This window comes from Cupressus sempervirens, chromosome 1 (genome assembly GCF_028749045.1).
Source record: "Cupressus sempervirens isolate cs-2001-9-10 chromosome 1, ASM2874904v1, whole genome shotgun sequence".
NCBI lineage: Eukaryota > Viridiplantae > Streptophyta > Pinopsida > Cupressales > Cupressaceae > Cupressus > Cupressus sempervirens.
In genome coordinates this window covers 495754353-495781950 of record NC_143118.1, presented here as the reverse complement: position 1 = coordinate 495781950, position 27598 = coordinate 495754353, and positions in this window count along the sequence as shown.

Below are 27598 nucleotides of genomic sequence, written 5' to 3'. Positions count from 1 at the left end.
TTTAAACTCTTAAAATTCTAACTATATCACTTATTTGAAATTTTATTGACTTGATTAATTACTTAAATAAAATTTTATTAATATTATATATATATATATATATATATATATTTTTATTTATTTATATTTATATTTATATGTACATATATATATAATAATTAATATTCAATGACTTAATCATACTTAAAAATTAACATTTAATAACTTCATTACATTTAATAATGAAAATCGAATTATTTAATATCGATTTCATATAACCTAAATTCTAATTAAAAAAAAATTCCCTGCAATATAATAATCGCGACAGTAGTGAGCATAATATATAATATTGCGACTCCTTTTAAGAGGGTCGTGTGTCCTGCCTCTGTCGCAAGGCCTGCGATGGCAGTCGTAGTACCTACGATAGCAGGCACAAACTGTCGACAGTTCTCATGAAGCGGGAACGAGTGGGGTAAAATTTTCCTCCCTTCCCACCATACATATATGATTTTATTTTATATAACATTTTTTTAAAAAACTTTTGCTTGTCATGTGCGATACGAAATGTAACGATTCTCCACTACAATTTACACAAATATATATGTATATGTGTATATATGTATATGTATATATATGTATATATATATATATATATATATTTGTAATAATGTTTGATAGCATATATATATATATATATATATATATATATATATATATATATATATATATATATGTAGATATATATATATATATATCTACATGTGTGTGTGTGTGTGTGTGTGTGCAAATTTTATATATTTAAAAAGATAACACATATATAACTTTTAAACAAAAAGGGCTTTCTTATTCTTTAAATTAAGAATTTTTCTTTAAAATAATGGTTCTCTAAATTTACTCATTAATTCCTTAAAATAGGTTTGTCCAAATACATCTGAAAATCCTAGCCCCATAGTCTCCTCAGATCTACGCATATAAGGTTCTCTCAAATAAAATTTTAACTACCCATGACAAAATATATACAACCACGATATGAAAATTCTCATAAAGCATTCAGAAGACACAAAGAAGACAAGAAGTGCAAGAAGTGGAAATAACATAAGCAAAGTCAGAAGTGTCTACCCAGACTTTGATGCTAAATCACTTCTCCTCAGAATTTGCAGAGCAAGCTCCTTCCTTCTCCCACGTTCTCAGTCCTCCAACCATGCTCCAAATGCTCTCCCTAAGCTTCTAGGAGTGCTTGAATATAAAGAACTCTCAAGAAGCACCTAGAATGTCTCTAGAAACAACCAGAAGGTGTTGACAACTAAGCATGAGTCTTTTCCAACATCCTAGATGAGTCATAAGGTTGTAGACACTATGTGCTTAATTTGTGTACTAATTCCTGTGTTGTTGACAACACGTGCATAATTAGAGTGCAAACTCATGTGTTGTCAACATGACAACTCACGAGAGTTCGCATACTCCTATGTGAACGAATATTAAAATAATGCACATTAATTAATTTAATATTCACTTTACTCTTTTCAATTTAATTTATTAATTTTTAAATCTTATGCACTCACTTTAATAACTCCACTTGTTTTATCTTAATATATTTATATTTTAATCACATGCACACATCATGCAACCTATAATCTTTTAATAATTTTAATATCTTTTCCACTTTTAAATTCACTTTCGAAACTTAATTGCTAAAATATTTATCAACTTAAATAAATATTATCACATTCCAACTTTAAAATTATAACTTTTATCTTCAAATTTAATTATTTTATTTAATTAATTTCTTAATTAATTAAATAAAATAAATATTAAAATACCATATTAATTTTTCATTAAATTAAATCATTAATTAAATCTTTTAATTAGGCTTAATTAATAGCAAATACACCAAAGACTCATAAAATAAAATACGAAAAACCCACTTATAGCAAAACACATACAAAATCAAACAAAAAGGGTTAATATCACGAATTACATCATCCTACATATTCAAAGGGTACTCAACTCAGATGCTTGTCCTAATTTCCAATTAGGACAAATGGCTTAAAGGGTTGGGATTTGGACTTGAGAATTTATCTCCCCTCTCTTACCATTGAGATAATGTGATATGGTACGCTCATCCTGGCAATTCAAGGAAGTCGATACCTGGTGCATGTACATAGACAATATATACTAAGCTAAGTAGGCAATGGAAGGAAGTGGTGCATCGTGTAGATCCTGACTAGCAGGTGACTACGACTCCCTTCCTTAACCACATCAGAAATGCCATACAGAAAGAAAACAAACATGCACACCATACACATGCAAGTATGGGGTAAGTATCCATAAGAAAACACATATGATAATAAATCAACTAACTAATCATCATCAACAACTACAAACACTAAAATAATTATCATAGATACATGAACTACAAAGTACCAAGTAATCTCATCACATAATAAACTAAATTTGAAACAATATCTGATAATCTCAAAACAATGCCACTATTAATCATCAACATAAAACTAGCCCTAAAAGAGTTTGACAATGATAACAAAAATGCGACCTAAGGGCAGGCACTACAACATACCTTAACTTAGCTTATATACAAAACTTCAAAATGTCAAAATTTTGTAATAACTTGTATACCTCAAAATTTGATAATTCCCCCTAAGTTGATATCTCTATACTATATCCAAAATCTAGTACTCTTTCTAAGTAAATTTGATACTCTTTGACTTTATGTTGAGTAAACTTGTTCTTCCCTTAGCTTTTTCTATCATTACTCTATCCTTTGTCTTGCTTTTGTCTCCCCCTCTGCTCACTCTCCCATCTCATTCTCCTTATATCTCTCCAAAAGTCTTATTCTCCCCCAAAATATTTCTCCCCCTTTTCTTATTTTCCCCCTTTTTGACACTTATGTCAATGGGCTATACACTTATAGTGTGTTTGTCTAGAAAAGATTTATGGACATCCAATATCATCTTGAGAGCTACATCCCAGTTCTCACATGCTACATCCAATGACTTGATTTTAATTGCTAGCTCAGTAGTAAGGTGAACTAGAACATCTAGTGTAGAAAGATTTAGGTCTTTCTTCGTTAGGGTTTTAGGATAGCCCAATTCCTTGTGCAAAATTTTCATATGGGGGGTGAGAGTTTCCTAGATGCTAGTTAGTTTGGCTCTTATGTTAGCCTCATCCATCATCAATATAGCTAACTAACTCTGGGTTTGAAGCAATGTCCTAAAATGCTTCTCACTCTAAGTTAGATTCATAGGTAGTTTGGCACCTGATGAAGTAATTTGGCTTTCCAAGCTCAAGATGTGACTTCTGGTCTCTTGGGTGAAGAGTGAGGGATTGCACAATTTTGTGTACAACGAGAATATGTTCTCAAGTACCTTTTTCACATCCTCAACCTTGGTTTCTAATGCAACTTGTGTTAGTGCTATATCACCTAATATCTTTTCATTGCCTTTGCTTTGAAACTTCTTTTCTGACCATTCAAGTAATTTGGCATTTGTATTTAGGTCCTTCATTACTGACCTTATCCACTATGTCTATCAGTTGTATCAATAGTGACTTGTTCTCATCAAGAGTCGATAGACTGAATGCATCTAAAAAGATGTCTTTAATATTCTATAGTGTCTACTTCTACCTATGCTCCCTTCTAAGAATTTCTTGTTGCTTCTTCCTTGCCAGGGCTTGTTGTGGTATGCCCATCTATTCTATGGTTATTTTATCATAGTCATACTTGGGAAAAATGATTTCTTCATCAAGGGTCACATCTCCATAGTTTATGAATTCTTCTACCTTTGATGAACTCAGGCTCGACACTCAAATTTGTAATGGAGTTGCACCTGTGCTTGGCTTTTGAAGAGTTTGTGTGGAAGGAGTGCCAGATGCTAGTAAGGTTACCAGGGCTTGGATGGTTGTTTGTTCCTTCATTCTAGATTTTTTTAATGTCTCTTCAAGCTTTCCCTATTCTGTCACAATGACTTGACTTGCACCTTGATTTTATGTTGTAGGTGCAGATAAGTCTATCTAACTTATTTCTTGTTGTTCTACAATAGCAACTTGTGTTTCCACTATGCTCATCTCTACTATATCATTCTTGGAAGTTTTATCTTCTAGTGTTTGGACCAAAGGTTGTACATTATAGCTGGAGGGATGATAGAAGGTGGTTTTTTTGGATTCACCTTTTCCCTTGTAGTATTAGTCATTGTCTTTTATAGTTCATCTGTACTTACCAACATAGGATTAGCACATAATTGTGCCTGCAATGTAGTTTGATCAAGTATCTTCTTCAAATCATCCTTTGTAAGGGGATTGATATTTTAAGATAATAGATCAAAAACATCCTTGACAGTTAGTATTTCAGTAGTTTCATTTGTGTCATGTTGAGGACTGACACTCAATAATTGTGTATCTTGTACACTATGTTCTTCATGCTGCTACTCTGGCTCGACCATTACCTTGTCATCTATGTTCATTTTAGTTCCTCCCTTAATGGTGTTATTTTTGTCAACACTCCCTTTATCATCCTTCACTTCAATTGGTTTATGTTCTTCTTCCTTCACTGTAGTCAACCCATAAGTGAGTCTCCATATCTATGTGAACTTCTTAACTACATCCTCAATAGTGTTTTGTAAAATACTAAAGGCTCTATATTTAGGTGTAAACCAAACTGTATACTTCTTTAGAACCTTAGCAATGTGTTCCTTAATTAGTTCAAGCATCACTTGGGCCAATGTGGTCTCCCTAATTTGTCTTTCCAAGTTCAAACAATAGTGCCATTTTTGCTCAACTATATAATATAAACTCTTTGGCATTGAGTTGGAAATCTCTAGTGGAGTTGTCTTGAATTTTTCCATTATAACATATATGGCTTCTTCCACTTGATTTTTCTCTACTGTACCCAAATTATCAAAATCAACATGTGTAAATCTTGATAAGTCTACACTATTCTTAACATTTTCACATAAATTTTCTAAGTCTGAAAGAGGATTATGACTCACCACCTTAAATTGGTTGATGTCATCTGACTCTATTTTCTCTTCATTAGACTCTACTTGTGCCACATACTTCCTTCTTGGCCTTTTCAGCACTTGACCTCCTTGTTCTACTGGTTTGGTCTTTTCTTTATCCTTTTGAATTGTTGCACATGTATTGTAATAGGTGCAGTGGACTTGGGTTGACTTGACTTAGCTACCCTTTTAGCTTTAGTCACTAGTTGGACCTCAATCGTCCTCTTCTTTGGCTTGGTAGGAGCAGGTGCCTCCTTGGCTTCTTCTCCCCTAGCACCTTTAGTTATTTCAGTCTCCTCCTCTTTTGGATAATCTTTACCCATACCCTATGTTAATACAAGAGGTTCTTGTGCTTGGGTTTCTTCTTCCTCTTCATCCTCTTCTTCTTCTTCTTCTTCCTCTTTGGCACCCTCTCCAAATTTAGCTTTCAACATCTTCACTATCTTCTCCTTTTTTTTTCATGGTAGAGGCGATCTTCAATTCCATTGTGATTTTGGATTTAGCTATTTCATAATTTCCAAATATCTTTGCACTTTTATCTACCTCTTCTAATACTAAAGCAGTAATGGTTATAGAGGCTTCATCCATATTTATTTGATAACCTAAGGGTCTCAACCATCTCAACCTTGGTGTAGTAGCTTGTACAAAAGTGTAGTCAGCATCCACAAGAAAAAATACATCATCATAGTGTTTCTCTACTAGTGGCACTAGTATTATGAACCTTTTCTTCATTGACTGTTTGAAATCTTCAAAGTAGCTAGTCATTATAGATTCAATGTTCTCACCTAACTATTCAATGGATTCACCAATCTACACTACTACTAACCTATTGGTCTTCCATACAACTATTCCAAATGTTGGAAAGGTTTTTTGCACATAAAAGAATATGCATATTAATATGGAACCAAATTTACATTATGCACTCTTGGTTTTCCTTATTGGTCCAAGGTTCTCCATCAAATTGTTGTAGTTGTAGCTCTACTAGATCATATGTATGATCTTTCTTAACAATCTTGTATACAACATCCACAACTATATAGGGCACACTGTTTAATCTACTAGATTGATAGAACTTGTGTGATATAACCCTTATAGCAAAGTCTATAAGAGGATCAGTGATTGTGTCAATCGGCATGTCTCTCTTGTTCCATACAACTCCAATATTTTTCTCAATCACCTCCTTTGAGTCACTTCTTAGTAACTTAGGCCGATCTAGGTCAAGTAAACAATAACCTTATGAATTATTTTCTTAGTAATTTTGATACGTTCATTGTCCAGCCATAGTGAACCATCATGAATTTGACTAAGCACTATCCTAATCCACTCTATCTTAAACACATTTAGAAAATCTAGGGCTCGTGTTAATCCTTTTTCTCTATGATTTTGAATTGTTCCTTCAGTATACTGTTATCATAGAGTTTTTTGTATGCTTCTCTAATTTCCATATCCCTAATGCTACCAATCTTATAGTTATAGCATTTTCTTACATCTTATACCATTAAAATGTTTGGTGGAATCATTGACAATGCTCAAATAAAGAAATCCTGATTGCCTTCTTGGGTGTTACTCTATCTACCCAGAGTGCTTCATGCAATCTTTTGTGCTAGTTCTTCTAGTTCTCAAAAACCAACTTTTTCTTGATATTAATCAAGTTCTTATTACTTTATTCTATTTGACCATTCCCTTGAGGAAAGTAATCTGATGAATGGTTGAGGTGTACATTTTTGTCATAGCAGAACTCAATGATCTCCATAGAAGAAAAGTAACTAGCACTATCCATGACAAGCTTCAGTGGCACCCCAAACCTTACCGAAATGTTCTCTTTGATGAACTCATAGATGACTTCAAAAATAGTTTTCTTGGTAGGCTTGGCTTCCACACATTTGGTGAAGTAATATATAGTAGTGATGAAATATAAATGACCCACAAAAGAGGATGGATTGATTGGTCCAATAAAATCAATTTCCCATTGCTGAAAGGGGTCTTCAATTACAATTTGGCTTTAGAAGTAGAGCAACCAATTAAGCCTTGCTGGAAAAAATTCTACACTTATCACATTTGGCCACCCATTTATATGCATCTTTGAACATGCTAGGCCAGTAGTAGCATTGCCTCAAAATCTTGTATGTTGTGACTGTAGATGAGAAATTCCCACCATAGGCCTCATTATGGAAAGTTTGAAGCAATCTTTCTTGTTGGGGCTTGTCTACGCATCTCAAGAAGGTTACATCTATTGCTCTATTATATAGTTGGTCATCATATATGACATACTTAACTAATTTAATCCTAAGGTCTCTTTTATATTTATATGTCAGGCCATCTGGGCAATTCTCATAGGTGAGAAAATAGGAAATGTTTGAGAACTACGGGTGTTGGCATCTGACCATTAGCATTCTTGAAGATTCATCGTCTAGATTTGAATCCCAATTTTTTGTAATTATCCTGTACAAGTCATTCCCATTCACTAACTTTTTTGGATTCATCTCAATGTCATATTCTTGCACTTTTTCCATCCACGCACCTCTACTATTACAACCTATCTCTTGTATGGTTAATATGCTTTAAACGGTAGAGTCGGGTGCATAAACTACAACATGTGAGTATAAGACATAGAATCTGAAATTCTTGAGTGCTCTTACCATTGCATAGGCATTCTTTTCCATTTGAGAGTATCTTAACTCATGCTCTTTAAGAGGAGTACTCATGAAAGTGATTGGTGCTTGGATGCCTTCCTTATTTTCCTGCAAGAGTATTGCAGATATTGTGTGGGCTAAGGCATAATAATACAATATGAACTCCTTAGTGTAATCTAGATGGACCAGAATGGGTGCTTTGGCTATGACATCCTTGATTTGATCAAAAGTGTTTCTTCCAAAAACATTCCATTTGAAGCATTGACTTCCCTTCATCATATCAACTATGCATCTGGTGATTTCAAAAAAATTAGGGATGAAGCACCTCAAAGGTTCACCTGCCCAAAGAATTATTTGACTCTTGATTTTCTTCATGGAAAATTCAGCTATTGGATAGCTCTAACAAGTTCTAGATCAATCCTGATGCCTTCTTGGGAGACTATATGACCGAACAATTTTCCTTCTGTAACATAGAAGATTGACTTCTTTGGATTGAGAGAAATCCCATGCCCCTTGCATCTTTTCAAAACTTTCTCCAAGTCCCCTAAGTGATTTTCTTGGAGAAAACAATTAGATCATCCAAGTATATGATGATTATTTTGTCCTCAAGATCAACAAAGGAGGATTTTGTAGCCCTTTGAAAGGTCTCCCTAGAATTGATGAGTCCAAAGGACATTCTGTTATATGCAAATGTTCCCCAAGGGGTGGTGAACATTATTTTGAATTGATCATCTAGGTCTACCTCAATTTGGTTGAAACCCAAAAATCCATCTAACATGGACATCATTTCAGAGTCGAACATTGTTTGTAGTAAATGATCCATATTGGGCAAAGTGTAGTTGTCCTTTAGAGATGCCTTATTTAAATTGCTAAAGTCCACAAAAATTATAATCTCCCCATTCTTTTTCTAGATAGGAACAATATTGGCTATCCATATTGAATGGTGTATGGGGTAGATGATTCTTCCTGGCAGCATCTTGTGAACTTATCTAAAGATGGTGTTAGAGACCATAGGGTTGTGATTATGTTACTTCTATCTAAAGGGAGTAACTTCAGATTTGAGGGGGATTTTGTTCTTGAATTCACCATTCCTAAATGTCTTTTGGTCCTCATACGCCCAAACAAACACATCTTGGCATTCTAACAATAGTCCATTACCTTTAGCCCTTTCTTCTTTTGAGTAGCTAATATCAATATTGATCATTTTAGGTTAATATTTAGTTCCAATGTTCATCCCTTCAAATTCTCTAGTAGTGCCACCCTTCCTACCCATTTCCCTTCTGATAAATGCATCATACCTATCAAACAACTTTTCAAGGGAAATGAGATGTCTAGGAATTTTATTACCTTTGAGCTGCTTAGCTCCAAGCTTTGTCTCTTTCTTGGTGTCAAGGGAGAAATCTTTGTAGGTATTTTCACTTCCTTAGAATTACTAATCACTGAAAGGTTTGGAGCTTTCTAGGAAAGACTAGATCTATTTATCATTATTAAAAAGGAATCATGTCTCAACATTGGGCCTAAATAAAACTTCAACTTTGTACTAATTATTTGAGAAATTTGGATGCAGAAGTAGAAGTGAGGAAGAGGCAACCAGCAAATCTACCCTTACATTCTATTCTCTTAGAACAACTTATATTGAGAAGGCTTCTAGGTCATCAATCTCATCCCAAACTTTGTTTCTATTATTTCCAAGCCTTACATTTTTTATAGTATATTGAGCTTGAACTTGTTTTACTATCAGCTTTGTATCTCCTCAAGCTCTTAAGACATTCACACCTCTTTGCTTCATAGTGGTAATACCTAACAAAAAGGATTTGTACTCCACTATGTTGTTGGTGTTTTTGAACTACATCTTGTATGGAAGTTGAGTTACATCTCCAACTAGGGACGCCAGCTCCAGACTCAGTAGTAGCACAACTTCCATCAAACTCTAGGGTCCAAATATTTGGGTCACTAGGAGGCTTTGGTTGACCTTCCAAATGATTGAAGTTGAAAAACATCATGTAATTTTTGAACTCCATCTCTTGATATAGGATCTATGCCTTAAGATCATTAGACTTCAAGACTATGAATTTGGCCTTCTCCTTAGGTTCCAACTTGATTTTCTTATTCCCCACAAGGATTATGGAATGAGACCAATCCATCTTGATTTCCTCTCCCATGTCCATACAAATTCTTCTACTCAAAAGCATACCATAGCTAGTTGGAATATCTACTACGAGGATGGTTACTTTCATTCTCTTTGCAGGATGTGCAACCAATGCTACTTGTGCATCTTCCATTTGACCTAATAGAGGGACCTACTTTGCATCCATGGAATAGAAATGTCCAAATGTCTTGGTAAGGGCCAAGAAAAGGTCACAAGTGACAAAAGAGGGCATGACATTATCAGAAGCTCTAGAATCAATTATGCAGTTACTAAGCTTATGACCATTTTCATATAAGGACACATAAAATGGATCAAGTTTCTAACCAAATGAGGTAGTCAAGATTGATGCTTCTTTCTCTTTGAAGAGCATAGGAAAGACATGCTCTTCATCATCTAGTGGGCCACTAACCAATCGAGGTTGGTCATTGCTAATGGTATAATTAACATTAGGTTGAGTTTTGGCATTAGCATTTCCTTTACAATAATCTACTAACTTTTGCAATTCAACAAGATGAGTTTTAAGATAGTCAAGGGGAGACACCTAGATATGAGCATCTTTACAATATTTTATTATGTCAAAAGTGGAGTGATGCTTGCCATTTGGCTCAAACTTTGTCTGTTCTTTCCTCTAGGATGAGGAATTGGATGCTCTAACTACAATTAGTGAAGGGCTAGTGGTTGCGTTCCAGGTAGGAATAGAGTTCATCAAATTCTTCTCTCTATCTCTAAATTCTTATAGCCATAGTCATTTGAATTCCATCCAATTTGGTGAAGCAATCACCTCCAACATCTAAAACTGATTCATATTTCAAAAAGAATGTTCCAAAGTCACCATGGGGAGCAAAATCATCTTCACTTTTAGTATACTCAATTGTTAGCTCATTACTAGTAGTGATCTGCTTATACCTATTATTTTTGAGTAGGAATACACATATTTTTCTTCTTGGGAGGTGCGTTAATAGCAAGCTTTTATTGAGTAGATAACAATTGCAATGGTCTACCTTCATGTGGTCTTTAGGAAATGCCTTGATATGGTTGTTGGAGAGAATAAATGAGCTTCCTCAATTGTCTTTTCATGGTAATCCTTTTGTTTGATAGCTTTTGAAGCATTTCTTCAGTATTGTTAGTTGTATTAGTAGAAAAGCTTGTTGAGGCTCCACTCCAAATTTCTCTTTTCCATTTCTCAGTTGCTATTAGATCATCCTCTAATTTGATTGCTAGGATCTGAGCAACCTATAGATTAGCCACATGTACATGCCTAATTTGAAAACTTATGTCAAGGGGCAAGGATCTTATAAAGAACATTTTCTGGTTGTCTGTAGTAGGTTTTCTTGTGGCAGGGATCCTATTGACCAATCTATTAAACTTTGTAATGAAGTCTCTCATAGGAACACTGGGTTCCTTCTTTATCTAGGTAAGTTGAGTCAACAAAGTGTGTTCATATTTTTTACTCTTGTAGCATGCTTCAAATCAATTCCACATGTCATCCTAGGTTGTGATGCATCCCACTAGGAGATGCTCAAACCAATCAGCTGCATTCTCAACCAGAGTTTCCAAAAACATTCTCATTGCTACATCTTCATGCTAAGGACAAACAATACTGAATGCAGCAAAGAATGTTGCAATGTGCTCGTCAGCAAAGACCTTCCCATCAACATTGAATTTTTGAAAATTCTTTCAAGAAGTTCTTGGTAGGTCATTATTGGAAACAAGTTGCAGAGGACCAATTGAATTAACCCGAGGAACAACCATTGAGGTAGAGAGGATTACTGGTATGAGCTAAAAAGTGACAGTAGTAGGGGTAACTACTTCATGAAGAGTGAGGGTGTTACACAATGATGGGAGTTGAGTGTAGAAAATAGGAGGAGAAGAGGAATGACTGTGTATCTAAGAGATAGGATGGGGTGGCAAAAAAAGAGCTCCACAGATACCTTGAAACACTAGATCTCATAAACAGACTCTCCCTCTTTGTAGAGGATCTTACAATATGGGGAACTCAAGTTTTTTCATTTCTTCAAACATAGGGTCAACTTTCCCTTTACCACCAACATTGTGGGTATATTTAGGATCCAATGTGAACTTATCTTCGTTCACAATGGGTGCACTTCTCTTAATCATCTTTACTGTAACACTCCCTCCCAATATTCAACATTGGCTTCTTCTCTTTCAAGGGAAAAGCTTACTTTTCTATATTTGTCAAGGAACTTTTGGATTTTCTAAGAAAGGTATTCAATTGATTTATTATGTCCTCTTGTTCATCCTAGAAACCGAGGTTAGGTTGCAATGCAGGGATTTATCCCTCATGAGGCAACACCATTTATTATTATGAGTTGTTATACATGGCTCAATTAATTGAGTTCCACAGAGATAGGCTCTAAGTTTCTTAGTAAAGCCATACATAGACTTACTAAGAGAACTTAAGACATATGAGTTCACTCCCTAGTAGAGTTGCCAAAAACTATTGGTTAATAGTTTGTCTTCCTTATCTTTTTGGTTGATACCTTGACTCTTAAACTACCCAATTGCTTGCGGAGGAAAAAGAAGTTAAAAGTAGAATGGGTCAGTTTCATTATCTATCACAGACCCCTCAATTGAAAGGTATGAGTCCCTTTTATATGCAAGATTTGCAATTTTTTTTTTGGGGTTTTGGGAGTATGCTCTTAACCAGAGAGCAGAAAAAGAAAAAACCAAGTTGCTCAACACTTTAAATGACCTAGGCAAGTGAAAGGGGGACTAACTCACATCACGCAATCTATTCTAACCTAAATTCAAGAAATGGAAACATTCATGACCAGCTACTACAGCAAGAGAGAAAGAAAAGATGACAAAATGGGTAATTCTCATAATACAAAGTTAATTGATCTTTTGACAATACTTGGATTGTATGTATTTCAGCCACTCCATCAACTAATTTCTAGTCTCCTTATGCAATGAACTACACTAAACACATAAACTATAGCATACAATAGAAAGAATGAAAGGTTGCCTATGCTAAAGAAAGTAAAACATACAATTTATTAAGTGAAGGAAATAAACCCAAGTTCATTTGCATTAATTCAATTTTCAACAACACATTCATTCCACATACGATACCAAAACTAAATGAACAATAGAATTAAAATTGGACTTGGAGTCACACACAGTAGTCCTAACTACCAGGGTTTTCCCAAAAGTAATTATGTCGATCTTATTAACTTCTCAAAAAGTTACATATATAAGCCTTCTCAAAATGATCAGTTACACTAGATGATTGCATTAATATAGCATATCTAAATAGAATAAGCTAAAATGAACCATTGTCAGTTATAGAGACTGACACAATGCCATTAATGGATACAAAAGAAAGAAGAGAGAGTGACATATGTCTAGAAGAACATCAGAACATCATGCCTTCTTAGAAGTAACTACTTTGGCTTTGTAAGCTTTCATGGCATTAGTTACTTTGTCGAGTTTTTCAACATTTGGAATGATGATGTTGTAATCTTGAATCATGCAATAGTCATGCATCTAAGTCAATTAATCAATTATGGTGACCCTTGACTGGAACTTCTTCAATTCTCTCCTTAAGATTGAGTTTGTTGCTAAGAGTTCTTGAATTTTGGACATTTGGAAGTTGAGTGGGTTAGTGGCTTCATCAAAAAATGCCAAGAATTTTGACTTCATCTTCTCAATATTAAAAAGCTTACCATTAGCAAACATAGAAGACTCTGTATGCAGTATCTTCAAATATTGAAATAATTTCTTGATGAACTTCTACACTAGGTCATGTACATCCTTGAGCTTGTTTGCAGACCTCATAAAGGTCTCTATAATAAATTACAAGGATTGTTTCTAGTGAAACAATGACTCCTTTCCCATCTTGAGGATCCCATGGGTAATGGCAGCATTAGTCTTCATGTCAACAACCTCTTGTAGTAGGGCCAACTTCTCTGTTAGTCTAGTTGCTTCCTTTTGTATGGTGGTTTGATTATTTGAAGCTAACTCCCTTAGCTTATGAGCATCTAAGACTAGACCTCCCAAATTTTTAATTAATGGGGGACCTTGAGCCTTCATTTGGTCTACCCATGCTCGACCAAGCTGCCCAAATTGCCTCTCTTGTTGTAGCTTTAGGAGTATATTTTTGTTCTCCTCTGAATTCAGGTTGAATTAGCTTGATGAAATTATCATGAGTGTAGACCTAATGTACTCCATCAATTCCTTTTTCAAGGCCTTTAGGACCTCCTTTTTTGCTCTAAGTTCTTCCAACTTATCTTTAATTTTCTCATTGGTGGACTCCCACATGTTTACCATGGAGTCGTGAACATGGATACGACAATTCACTATTTTGATTTGGAAGTCATCTTTGGAAAGCTCATAAAATTTGTCTTCCTTTTGTGGCTTAGAAATCTCCACCAACATGTGGCCAATAGCTGAATTAGTGGCCAATCCAACAATTATCTTCTACTTCTTAGTCTTCTTGGATGGCTAAGAAGAGGTGGCTTGTGTAATCAAGTCATTCAATGGAGTTGCTTCTTCATATCTCCTCTTCTTCCTATCAAGGATCTCTTCAAGCCATGACTCTATAGAGAGCACATTGATAGTCGACTACAAGGTAGTAGGATCAAATAGCTTCCTTGGTATCAAGGGAGTTTTCTTGCTCTAGGAAGCGATAGGGAAGGTAGCAACCTTAGACACTTAGAGGGCCAAGGTATCCCTTTATTGAGATGTGCCTTGTTCTTGGCCATCCATGTGGTTGGTGTCACCATCCAAATTGATGATTTGGATAGGAGAAGCAGGCTTCACCACTAATTTCTCTTGTTCTTTCTCCTTGTCCTTATCTCCCTCCTCCTCCCCAACTTTCTTGATGTCTAGAAGAGATCCACCTCCATAGGTAGGAGTGATTGGCACATTCTTCTTTGGAGATTGTTCTCCACCTTGACCAATAGATTATGATGGGCCTATAGATGTTGAAGTAGTAGCTATGGTGGTTGTTGTTGTAGTCAACTAGGTGGCTCTATAAGATACTCAACCCATAGAACCAATGCTCTTGATCCTCTTCTTCCTTGCTCAGGTCCACCCTACCCACTTATTTGTTCTTTTGATTATTTGATGGATAAGGACATCCATAATGTCTATGATAGAACCTATAGGTGGGGTAGACAAAATTGGGGTGTCTTTGATCTTCTCATAGGATGTGGGATGCATGTAGGCTTGATCATAGCTTTTCACTGAAGTTCATAGTTTGTTGGATGTTACAAATACATGAACTTTTACAATAGTCTATTTTCTTTTGAGTGATTTCCCTTTCCAATTTACTTCAAGATTCCTTTATTATATTCCAAATATGAATTTGGCTTGTATATGGTTTTGATGTCCCTTCAAAACTTGATAGCTAGCTTTATTGCAAAGAATATTTATTTATTTTTTAATATAAATTATGATAGTCCATATAGCTAGCATGTTTATACTGATAATATACATAGATAGATTTATAAAACTTAGAATGCTCACATTCAAATATTGCTTGAAACCTTTTCCAATATTCAATTTCAAACATTTTAAAAAGATTTTTCATTGTTGAACAACAATATTATTATTGAAACAGTAAGCAAATAAAAAGAATCATGTATTCTTCAAAGACTGGAATTTATTTATAGATATGAATGTTTAAAGTGATGGTCATGATTAATTGTGTGATTTTGGGCTATGCCTTTTAAAGTTTCAAGGATTGTAAGAGAGGGCATCAAATTAAGAATATTTGCAACATTCTTGGTATTGAACTAGTTCACAGGCTTACTTCTTGTATTGTAATCAAGATTACCACAACTTCCTCTTTCTCTTGAACTTAGTCTCATCTTTATACATAACAAGATTAACATAACAAAGTTGTATGTGGCCATTAGGAAACTCTTAACAAGCTTACAATCCTCCTACGAAAAAGAGTGGACTTAGGAGGGCTTGGTATAGCTTGTTATGCCGAAGGTATTTCCTTATTTTATGAATGTGAGGAGCTAAAAATTACATCCAACAGTGTTCAATCATGGAGACCAAATGACTGCCATTGAGACAATTTGCAACGTAGATTTTTGTTCACCTTTTCACTATTTTTCAGTTGACATTTAGTTATACATTATTTTAAAAATAAATATTTTTTATATTTAACTGAACATAGTTTATACACCAGTCAAAAACAACAGGTTTACAATTTTGATGGGTTTATCATTGAGTTGGGGAATAATTTATCATTAAGAATTTGTCATCTTAGTCGCAAGGATTCCTCCCCACAAAAATCATAGGATGGAACATTTACTTGTGTATTCCTTTTTAGAAATAATCATTTGAATATCCAATATCATTGGGAGCTTGAGTCAATCCACTATTGTGCTACGATTCATCTCGTCAGCCAAATTTGCAAGGCTCCTACATCACATTTGTGCACATCATTGTTTCAACAATATACATTTCACAGGCTACATTTCCCATAGTATTTGGCTTTCATTGTTGCATGTTTTTGACAAAATATCAAACAATATTAATGTTTTTAACTTGTTAATTTTGTGTAAATATTTACTATCTATTATAGCTTTGTTCAGGCATGGTGGCTTTTCAATTAAATATGCACTAGATTACACTGGCTGTTATGATTCTATAGGAAAATATATCTTATTCTATATATACTAGTGCATATTTTATCCAAATTGTAGGAGAATGTGTCTTTACTATTGTTTAGTTGCAAAGATTATGTTGAATACTCAAGTGTTGAAATATTGCAAATATTATGCTTAATGGAGAGAGGGGAGGGAGAAGAGATAGGGAGAGATAATGGGCAAGGTGTAGAGGGAAGAGAAAAAGAGATAGAGAGTAAGGAGATAGAGAAAGTTATAGACATGGAGATGAGAATAAAAGGGATATGGAGGGTGGAGAAAGATGGAAATAGAGGCAAAGATAGAGTGTAGGACTATGAGAAAAATAGAAAAAAAAATGGAGATAGAGAGTTAAGATATACAGAGGAAAAGAAACATAAAGGGACAAATACTTAGTTGACCTTCCGTATTTCTATGGTGTACCCATTGCACACTAAGGTGTGTTTGCTAGTAAATATCTTCTCTTTGCCTCTTGTCAGTTTTTGAAGGTTGCTTAAACTATGTGTGTGAATGTGAGTCATATCATAAAGCACATAAGGATGATTTAGCTACCCTCTATGAAATTACAAGTTAGCACTCTTGCTAATAAAAAAGATGAATACGTTTAAACCTTCTATCTCAAATCTTTTGAATAGAAAGTTTTATTGATTAAACAAGTCATACAAAGCATATTATTCCATGTCTCTTGCAACATGGAAATCCTTATCCACATGTAGTCTCATTTGACTATTTGGGCTTGATCTCATCTTCAAAAGTTGTGACTTGAAATATATTAAAAAGTTAAAACACATTCTTTGGTAGTTTTCTTGTGTAAATTCAACCAATTCCAATGGTTTGAGGGCATGTTTGGTTTTCAGAATAGGAATACAAATTTTGGAATACATTTTATATTCTTTGTTTGGTTTGTAAAATGGAATAGGGAATAGGAATATATATTCCCATTTTACCTCTAAAATGAGCTTATACCCATTCCAAAAAATAGTTGTTATTGGAATAGTCATTCCTATTCCCAATATTGCATCCCTATTCTCCATTCATATGCCTACAACCAAATGGGCCCTTAGTGATCAGGATGAAGCCAAATAACTTGAAATGTGAATCTATCTACCTTGTGTGATAAGATCAAGAAACGTGGGGTGGAATGTTCCATTTGTTCTTCAATTTGGCAAATTGCAAATTTTGACCTCTCTTTTCTATAAAATGGGGAATAAAATCAATATTTAGCAGCTATGTTGGTTCAAGAAATTGACAAATTTATAGTTTGTTTTCTTGGAAATTGCCCATTCAACTTATTTTTCTCAAATCATTCAATGCCCACCTGAATGATGTCTTTGATGATGATCTTATCTGTGAGATTCTAGGGCATGTGGATAGCATAACAATTACATTTCAATTACAAATGCAAGGTGTGTTTCTACAAAATTTTGATCCATCAAGCAAGACATAAGGATATGTGGGAAGATGCATACTATTCAAATCTCTGGTCCTCCCACAGATGTTAAGAACTATTGAAAATTGGCTAAGAGTGATATGTAATTGTTGTCATTTATGGCAACAGATGATGTACATGCTTACAAGAAACCTTGGAAATAAAGATACTTAGTGTTTGGTAATTAGAAAATTGTCTAAGTATAGAATTTGATTTATAGCAGTGTAATGTTTTATTTATAATTTGTTGCTAACATCATATTATGACTAGAAAAGTTAGATGGAGATATTATAAATATTGGTGATGATGTTTATAACCTCAAAATTTATTACAATCTGTAAAAAATAGAGATAATCATGTCTAAAGTGAAATAGGACAGCAGAATTGAAGGAAAGGATTATTTTGTTTACAAGATAATTACTTGTCCAATTTCGGCTGACATCCTAGATGTTTACTCTGAGTTGGAAAAGTAGATTGTGGTCTTAGCTAACCTAACAATAATTTGTGTAAACGCATAGCATTTATGCAAAGGACATTTTGCGATAAGAATTGTAAGTAATTTGTGATTATGATTGCAAGTGCTATCTTGTAATTGTGATTATATGAAAACTTTTGTGAAAGTGATATATGTGAAGTTTTATATGAGTTATTTTGTGATCCCAGATTGAGCTAAAGATCAGAGATCAGTCAAGGAAGAAGATACAATACATGTTCCAAAAGTCTGAATAATTGTTTGGGTAGTCAGCTCTTCTTGTAATTAGAAGTGCATGTTTGGGCAGTGGGCTCATCTTGCATTTACTCCACAACTCCTAACAAGGTTGGAATCTCCTAATAGGGATTCAAAGTCTACTATCAGGGACTCCTTATACTGGATTTTCTCATTGACTCCTAATAGGGTCCATCCTCTAACAAGGAACTTATATATCAGTATATTATCTAGTGGGTATCATCCCTGTTAGGGTTTTCCCTTGGCCAAGGTTTCCCTAGTTAAAAAAAATGGTGTTATAAGTTATCTTTGTACATTGTTACTATTACTATTTTATATTACTTTTTTTTTTTATGCATGGTTTAAAGTAAGAAATAATATCTAGTTGGTGACTAAAGTTTATAGATTACCCCTCGCCCCCCCCAAGTAAGCCCTATTTCTAATAATTGACATCAAAGCATAGTTACTTTGAAAAGGCTTAACAGCTTGAGTAAGATCCCTATGGATATGGAATGGTTAATGAAGAACCTTGAAGAAGCTCTTGAACAAATTGATCTCCTTATTGAAGAAAGAGATAAGCTGAAGGATAGATATGAAGACTCCAAAGTTATACATCGATCAATTGAAGGAAAAGATTGAACATCCCAAATCCAAGCTTGAATCTACAAAATCTAGAACTAGTGATGATGATTATTCAAATTTGAAGATAGAGTACAAAATCTTAAAGCACGAATTGAAGATTACGAATTTGAAGTTGACTTTGAGAAATGATCCTAGCAAAGTTGAAATTGATTTGAAGATTTAAAATGCAAATCTAAGAGCAAGTCTAGCAAAGAAAACATCTGAGTTTGAAACATTAAAAGAAGATTATCAAGAACTCCATAAGTACAATACTATTGTGAAAGGTGAATTAACTCAATGCAAGCAGTAACTTTAGAAGCTTTATTCTAGCAAAGAAAAGCTTGATGATTCAATATCAATACAGAGACCTACTTATGATAAAACTGGTCTTGGTTATCTAATTAACATGTCTATGAAGAAACTTGACATTAGATCAAATTTGAAAGATAAATCTAATGATTAGATTGAATCCAAACAATCTTCTAATAAATCCAAATAAATTAAGCAAAACAAAGAAGTTGAAATCTTGGATGAACCAAAGCAAGTGGAATCTCCTAAGGAAACTAGGTATGAATTTAGAGGTAAGTTTTTTTTATGTAATGAAATATTTCATATGAAAAAAGATTGTACTAATAAGTCACTTAATCATGTTAAGGACTTTTATTGTCATTATTGTCATGGTATGGGTCATAGTGCAATTGATTATAGGAATCCTAAGTATGATAATGAAAGAAAAAATAGTAGAATGTCTAGAAATACTAACCTTGGAGATAGAAGAAGATATAATGAAAGGAAATCAAGAGAAGGAAGATCTTATGAAGATAGAAGATAGATCATGTGTTATAAGTGTAACAACTTAGGACACATTGCTTGAAATTGTCATACACTTGATGATCAGGAAAATCCTAAAAGTAGAGCATCTATATGTCAATTGTACAACAACTTCGGACACATAGCAAAGTACTGTAGAATGGACAAAAACTTTGGAGATAGAAGGAACAATGGAAGAAACTTTAGGAATAGAAGGAATGATGGAAAAACCATCAGAATTGATAGAAGGAACCATGAAAGGAACTCTAGAACTAACAAAGGCAATGAGGAACACAAAAACATTGTTTATGAACTTTGAGAAGAACTTAATGAAGCATTTTTGAAAGGAGTATATATCTCAAAAGAAAAGCTAAATGATGATGAGACAAGAAAATCAAAGTCAATTGTTGAGTTTGATTAAAATAAGTTGAATTAAGCTTGTTCACAACATAATTTGAGAACTTCATCTAGAGATGGAACTAGAGGTAGCAAAGTTGGAAAAAGATGTATCAAGATAAGTTTAGTTGGTACCTAAGCTTGCTTGTAATTTGGAGCTCATCTAAGCAAGTGATAAAGGAATTTAGAGTTACTGGTATTACAGTAAAGGTTATTTTTGTAATAGAAGATGAAAAGTATGTTTTTTCAGAGGATTTTAGGATGTGAAGTTCACTAGAGTTTTATCATGATGGAAACTAGCTATGGAAAACCTCAGGTGACATCTAAAGATCAAATAGATGATCTTGAGAAATTATTTTATTACAAAACGTAATTGACAACTTTTTCATGTTTGGAAAGTATGTAATTAATGCAAGTTCAAGTTGATGAAATAAATGGAGTACAAAATTAATTTTCACTTCATTGCAAATTCATCTGAAGTGAAGAGAACTCATAAGTGACTTGTCAGAGTGATCTCAAAGAAAACCCTATTTTTAGAAAGAGGTATTTTATGATTTTTCCACAAATTTGTTTGGTAAAAGTTCATAATTAAGAGAATCATTGATCTGTCAGTAGTCCACAATGTTGAGAATGAGGATAGACCTAAGTTGAAGGTTGTTTTTGTAAAACCTACTAAAGAAAACCCTAACTTAGCATTGTTTATCACTCGAAACAACATAGAATATCTTGAAGATGTAGGAAGTTATCTAAATAGTAAGTTTGATTCTATTGGTAGTGAATTCATGAACAAAGACATAGAATTAGTTTTCAATCACGACATGAATATGAAGCCTAGATTTGAACACTTAAGGGAACTAGACCTATTCAAATATCACTTCTACTGTGAATTGGACACAAATGAGTGGACACAGATCATATTGAGTAGGATACATGATGAAAATTGTAGATGCAAGATAATGTAATTGATATTTCTGCCAACCTTATTCATGCGGTAACTAGTCTTAGTAAACAAGGTAGTGTACCTATTGGTGAGAAAATGGTCAAAAAGAATACTCTAAAGTAGTGTATAATGGAAAGGCTATGGTGATCAGCACCATCAAGCAAGATGATGTAATATTTTTGAGTAGAATTATTGCCTATTCTATTTGTTCAAGCTCAAAGATTGATGAACTATCAACCGGATTCATCTATGCAACATATAAGATATGTATAGAGAAGGAACAAGTGAATCTTAGTGAAATTATGAGAATGCAACTCTTAGAGAACGTAGAAAAGATCAAGAGGACAAATGGTGTGTTTAGATTCCAATCATTGACCAATCACATATTCTTTCATGTACTTAAAAGATTTCCTTCCAAAGTCACAGACATAATGAGTAGTGACAGATGTACAATGGAAGAGATTATAGAAGTATGCGAAAGGCATCCAGTAGATAAGATATTGGATAGTGGCAACCTAATAATGAGAACATTTTAGAATAAAATGAAACATAGATTTAGAATTGCACCTACAATTGTGGATGGATTTAAGGAAGACATTTGCATTATGGTTGATACAGATTATATCTATATTCAAGCAGTGAAACCTTATGAAACATTTCTTGATCCCTTGGGTTATGAATTAAATGATGATATAGCAATTGGTTATATTGATTTATTGTTGAATTCAGATAAAGACAAAGAATAATAAAGATTTGGTACTTATGATGAGATCACAAAGTCATCTCATCAAGCATCTATAGAGAAGGCATCACACAAGAAAATAGAATCTATAATGAAGAAAGCATATCAGAGGCCGAAATGATAAAGAGTGAGTCTAAGGCTATAAGACAAACTATGAAGTAAGGAATACTAAATTTTCAACCTTTGTCAGTATCTATTTCAAAAATATCTTCAAAATAGAGCATTCCATATACAACAGTGTCAGATGTTCAGCCTAGTGAACCAAAAAGAAAATCTGAAAGATTAGTGGAAGTAGTGAAAGACAAAGAAGGTCAAACAACAAGCCACTAGACCATGCAAAAGATAGAAAACATTGTTGACAATTATTGAGTCCAGTAATTTGAAGAGGAAGAAGAACAGAGATCAAGCAAGTAGAGAAAGTGACTCCATCAAAGCAATCAACAAGCAAACCTCAGCAACCCTAGAAGCTGAAGATAGAGAAAATCAACACAACTATTACTAATAAAGGTAACTTTGTTCAAATGAACAATTTTTATTATTTGTATAATAGTTTTGAGAAGGATCTGATTAATATATCTATTATGAGATATATTATAGCAAACAATCTGAAATTGAAGAATCTTGAGAGCATAATTAACTAGAAAGACTATGAAAGACTCATTCAAGAAAAGGCTCCTACAAGGGAAGAAGATATAGAACTTTAGAATTCTATGCTTAGAACTATTTTCAAGACTAATGAGAAGAAGAGATTGGAAGAAAAGAGAGAAAATGTTACTTGAAGAAGAGAAGAAGAAAATAGAGGAGGCTAAGTAGAAATTGCTTGAGGAAGAAAAGAGAGAAGAGTAAGTGCACCAAGTTGTGGTGCCAAAAAGATGACACCCTTTTTTTTTCTAACTTTCAATAGCACGTATGTGCTATAGTGCATATGTGCTATACCGCGTAAATTCTTTTTAAAACCTAAAATTATTATAAATGGCCTGCAAACCCATAGCCCATTCATTTTTTCCTCATTTTCCAACTTCCTCTCCTCACAGTGCGTACACAAATTGAGAAAATTAAAGATTTTTGCCACCCACCTCATCAATATGCCTCCTCATTGTCAAAGTTCAAGATCACAATCACGCTGTATGTTGTCTAACCTTCTTTTTGCATTGTTTTATATGTTTTTTGTATTGTTTTGTAGGTTTTTTAAATTTTTCTTTAAATTTGTTTATTTATTTAGATTGCAATCGATTTCTTATCAAGAAATGTGAATAATGAACTGGAAAAATCCCCAACAAGATCAAAACCAAAACCCTCAACAAGATCCAAACCAAAACCCTCAACAAGATGAGAATCAAAATGCTCCACAACAAGAACAAGAAATTTCACAACTTGTATTGATTGGAAGACCTCTTCCTAGCCCTCCTCCTAGCACACAAGAAAAATAAAAAGAGGAAAAATGAATTAGAAGCACTCATTGGTAAGTTGAAAGCTTGTAGACAAACCAATCCAATGAGAGCATTGGCATCCTCCCTCGATTCCATTATGACCCACATAGCTTCTATTAATGGTCAATCAAATATTTGGTGGGAGAAAAAATGAATTAGAAGCACTCATTGGTAGGTTGAAAGCTTGTGGACAAACCAATCCAATGAGAGCATTGGCATCCTCCCTCAAGTCCATTATGACCCATGTAGCTTCTATTAGTGGTCAATTAGATATTTGGTGGGAGAAAAAATGAATTAGAAGCACTCATTGGTAGGTTGAAAGCTTGTGGACAAACCAATCCAATGAGAGCATTGGCATCCTCCCTCGAGTCTATTATGACCCACGTAGCTTTTTTTAGTGGTCAATTAGATATTTGGTGGATTAAAAGGGATGAACAAAAAAGATATTATGCAAAAAAATTATCATATCAAGATGTTAAACAAAAGATATACCAAAAGGTAGCATTTGTGCATTATTTAGAAATCCTGGTGAACAAAATACTATTAGAGAGACAACTAAATAGTTCCCCATCCATTGGTCCATACATGATGGTATTAGAAATAATTTTTGGGATAGATGGTGGATTTTTTTTATGCCCCTCCCTGCAATAATCATGAGGTCCCAATGTATTTCTTAAGGAAATTGTATTGTGAGTTTGTCCTTGGGGAGATCCCCAATTATTTTGATATATTAGAATCTCACAGTAGGTGGAGGGTCATCATTTAAGAGGCCAGGGGCACGTCGTGACCCTAATGTGGTTAGGGCATCTATGTCAAGCCACAGGGTGAGCATGTGACTATTCCTTTAGTTGTGAAGGAACATATAGAGGCCAATACTCTAGGGACTATTAATGCTTTGACGCAGACCTTTATTCATTGCACAAGTCCATTAGTTGAGGGGGAGCCTTTTGCATGTCACAGTCACATGTGCACATCATGTGGATCCTTATGCACATTTGGAAATCATGCTGGAGATGGTGCAGATGATGGGCTAGTCACTGATTAGTTCCTGAATGAGACATTTGGTATTGACACACAGGTAAATTACAATTATAATAAACTAATTTGATCACATTTCATATTTATAGTGAATGACTAATTAATTAGCATGTATTGACATTGTTCAAAATTTAGGGTCGGAGTGTTGGCAGCCCTAGTAGTGATTCCCTACCCATTTTTCATCCTATCGACAAGTCCAGAGGTATCTATCAATTTAATCGTTTAAATTAATATATATATTTATTAAGTAATCATATGAAGGATTGACAAAAAAAAATTATTCATGTGCATCAGTTCTCTACAGGACCATCAACATTCACTATGGACTCTGAGCCTAAACGTGTACGAGCTTTGTAGAGGTACATTTGTTTCATACTAATTTAATTCATTTGATTATATTTGTTTCATGTTTCATGTTACATGTAACGTGTATTGTATGACATGTAGCTCTTGACATCTGAGACTCCTCCTCATCTTTAGCAGTCCGTCAATCGTGGAGTGGCTGCAACTATGGCTAGTTCACAGCCATTGACTGAGGTATGAAAGAATTTTCTTGGTTTTAGTTGTTGTTTATAATAGTTAGTATTGAAATTTTTAATGTTATTTATAAGTGATTATATTGATTGAATTGTTTTAGGGTCTTGTTACACTCGATCGTCCACGAGCCTTCAATGTGGACTTGCAGAATGACTATTTGATGGTAGTAAGAAAATAATTAATTTTGTGCATACATATATTTTATTTCAATGTATAATAATTATTGATTCATATCTAAATTGTTTGTATCAACTTGAGTTAGAGAAGAGCCTCAATAAGAGGACAAGCAAGCGTATGAGGAAGACCCCATCATTGCCATCATCTCCCTCCACATGACGATCGAAGACCTCTAGAGATTTGTTTCCTTCCCCTCATGGGAAGGAGAAGATATAGTTGATAGACATACATGTATAGGCATTAGCAGACATGTATGTTGGATTTTATGTCAGTGGACATATTCGATATACATTTGATATATATGACATTTTATATTTGATGTATGACATTTATTTGATGCATGACATTATTAGACTTATGACATTATTGGTTAATATATGATATGTTTGTTCATGTACAGCATTATTGGTTATCATAATATATTATGTGTTTGTTAATGTATGACATTATTGGTTATCATTTTATATTACATGTTTGTTCATGTATGACATTATTGGTTATCATAATATATTATATGTTCCTTCATGTATGACATTATTGGTTAACATAATATATTATATATTCATTAATATATGACATTATTGGTTATCATAATATATTATATGTTCCTACATGTATGATAGCATTGGTTATCATAATATATTATGAGGTTGCATGGGTACTTGTACCCACATACCCAAGTACCGAGTACTTGGTGGAGAGCATCATAGCTAAGGACCTTGATTGAGATTTCAAATTTTTTTTTGGTTTTTTGTTTGTGTATCAACTCGTTATTTATCAAGCTTAATTCAATACCTAATCAGTTCAAAACTTTGATAGAATATTGATTAACAATAAAATTTATCACTATTTAAGCATAAGTTTATCATTTCCAATATGTCATTGTCATATGATTTATGATCTTGTTCATGTTTAAAGTTTTTCTTCTCTGTTATTTGTTTATCAACCTTAATTCAATACCTAATCAATTTGAAACTTTGATACAATATTGATCAACAATAAACTTTATCAATATTAAAGCCAGAAATTTATCATTTGCAATATGTCATTGTCATATGATTAATGATCTTCTTGTTCATGTTTAAACTCGCCTTCTGTGTTATGCATCTAAACATTTATCATAAATTATTATTACAAACATATAACAAATCTGAAACTGGAAACAATACATTACATTTGCAAACTTTGTCATTGTTCTTGATTTGAAAAATCATTGTCATGACTCATAAATTCAGGTTTTCTATAAATATAAAAGTATAATTAAAAATAAAGTTTGACATACCCAAGTACCCCCATCCCCTATTATAAAAAATAGCTATACCCATACCCATACCCTAAGTACTCCAAGTACCCCCATCCCCATACAACCTTGTATATTATATGTGGATCTTGGTGTTTTCTATACACCTATGTGGTCTATAGGATCGAACATCCCTTGACCTTGCCCAACCTCCTCAGTAGGTTAACTGATCCAAACTTGCAGCATCACTCCCTTACTCTTCTAGGAATAGTATCCCTTCAAAGGTTTTATAGGTCTACTAGGGTACCATAGCAATCCCCAGTCCAACCAAGGTTTCCATGATGTCCTAAGGTGTTATTGGAACACTTGTACTATGCTTGAATGGATAACAACAATGGGCTTGTACCCAATTTTGAGATTTCACAAAAAGGCTACAAGGAGAGCCCCTAATTAGGCCTCCACCCAAATTTCTAGGGCCAATAGCTCCTTTTTCTTAGAGTTTCAACACCTCTAGCCTTAAGAACAATTGATGCATAGGACCCATGCTCAAGGATTTTTAGGGTCTCAGGGTGTGTACAGGTCATACAACAAAAATAACAAAATTGAGGGTTTGGTATGATTTTCTTGGCTACCTATAGTTTCCACTTTCAAGACACCTTCAACTTCATCAAGACCTCCTCATACCCCTCTTGATTCTTCAAGCTTTTCTCTTGAGATCTTTTTCTTTGTTGACAATCCCTAGTCGGGCATTGCCTAGCTCACCTAGGGCTTGGTCAAAGAATTCTTTGCACTCACTTTTAGGGCCCTTGCTTGCATAATATAATACATTAGGGTCTATAGCCTTGAAATCCAGAAGAGCATGGAATTTAGATGGTGGAGACAAGACTTACAACCCTTTCATGATAAACAACTCCAAAACTGGCAGCAGACAGGTATCTTTGAAGAAATTTACAAAACCTTTCAAAACTTGGTCACAAACTATAACTAATGCATGGAAAATGGAATCCCAAATATCTTATTTTGTAAACTGCTGTTAGGAAAATTGGAGTTTGTATTCTCTAGACAATACAATAGATCTCAAAAAAGGGAAGGTATCCCTAATTCTATATTTCAATAATTACAAGACCTTAACTTCTCAC